Here is a 1,601-nt window from a genome sequence, read left to right on the forward strand (position 1 = left end):
GTTTCTCAGAAAATTCGGGATCCATCTACCTCAAGACCCAGCTACCATTCTTGGGCATATACCCAAAGGATGCACACTCAAACCACAAGGACAGTTGCTTAACTATCTATGTTCGTAGTAGCATTATTGGTAATAACCAGAACTTGGAAACAACCTAGATGCCCCTCAACTGAAGAATGGATAAAGGAAATGTGGTACATTTGCACAGTGGAGAACTAAGCAGTAAAAAACAATGACATCTTGAAATTTTCAGGCAAATGGATGAAACTAGAAAAAAACATCCTGAGTTAAGTAACCCAGACCCAGAAAGATGAACATGGTATGTACTCACTCATAAGTGAATATTAAACATAAAACAAAGGATAACCAACCTATAGTCCATGACCCCAGAGAATCTAGATAACAAGGAGGACCCTAAGAGAGACATACATGGATTCTCCTAAAAAGGGGAAATAGACAAGATCTGAGTAAATTGGGAACATGGCGGCGGGGGGGTGGAAAGGGGTTGAAGGGAAGGGGAAGGAAACACTTATTTACACTGCCGTGAGATTGGTGCCCTTGTAAGTCGAGGTTCAGAGTCAGGCAGCTCAGAATCACTTGGCTCCCACTGTGACCTCCTCCCAGCAGGGTGTTGGTGAGCATGAGATAGAAAACTTTGCAGGTCAGGAAGAGGTCAGCTCAGTATCAGTGACCGCCCTCCATAGAACCTAGACAAGGAAACTCAGAATGTTAAGTCAGCTGCTCCAGAAGGTCAGTTGGTTTATTCCTGGAAAATGCTTTTCCATTTTGCTACAAATCTATATCTAACCTGCTGAGGAAACCATTTCGGGAAATGAATCCAAAGGCAGAGAACTGCTTCATTTCTGTAAATAGCAGCAGTGAGCCATCACAGCCTCTGAGTGGTCCCTCTTGGAGTCTGCTGATACTTCCGGCTTAGTCATTTGAAGATGAAGAGTATGATACCATATGCACCCAAGACACCTTATCTATCACAGCATTGCACTATTATCCACCTGTTTTGGAGACAGCTTAGAAAATTTCAAAACACAAGATCCTCTCTACTTATTTCACTGTTATTCAGCCAGCCTGTCATCTTCTAGGGGGGTCTAACAGAATAAAGATGCCTTAAACCCAGTTCTGCTGGTTTTTTATTTTTTCTGTTCAAATAAAGGGAAGCCAGACGAATTCATTAGTCTTCCCTATTGAAAGGAAGTCACTGTGGGTCAGCTGTCCTGGCTTCTTTCTCTTTTTTACCTTACAATGATCAATCAGGAATCTACCTGACTGGCTTTGTATTTTTATGTGTTTTGTTACTGTATTTTTTATGTTTTTAATTACTTTTTGAAAATTTCAGATACCATATTGACATTCTTTCCCCTCTCCCAACTCCTCCCAGATTCCCCCCATCACCTCCCTGCCCACCCAACTTCCTGTTTTTTTTTTCTTTAAAAAAAAATCTAGCCGGGCGGTGGTGGCACACGCCTTTAATCCCAGCACTCAGGAGGGAGAGGCAGGCAGATCTTTGTGAGTTCGAGACCAGCCTGGTCTACAGAGCTAGTTCCAGGACAGGCTCCAAAGCCACAGAGAAACCCTGTCTCGAA

Source organism: Microtus ochrogaster, chromosome 1, assembly GCF_000317375.1.
Source record: "Microtus ochrogaster isolate Prairie Vole_2 chromosome 1, MicOch1.0, whole genome shotgun sequence".
Lineage (NCBI taxonomy): Eukaryota > Metazoa > Chordata > Mammalia > Rodentia > Cricetidae > Microtus > Microtus ochrogaster.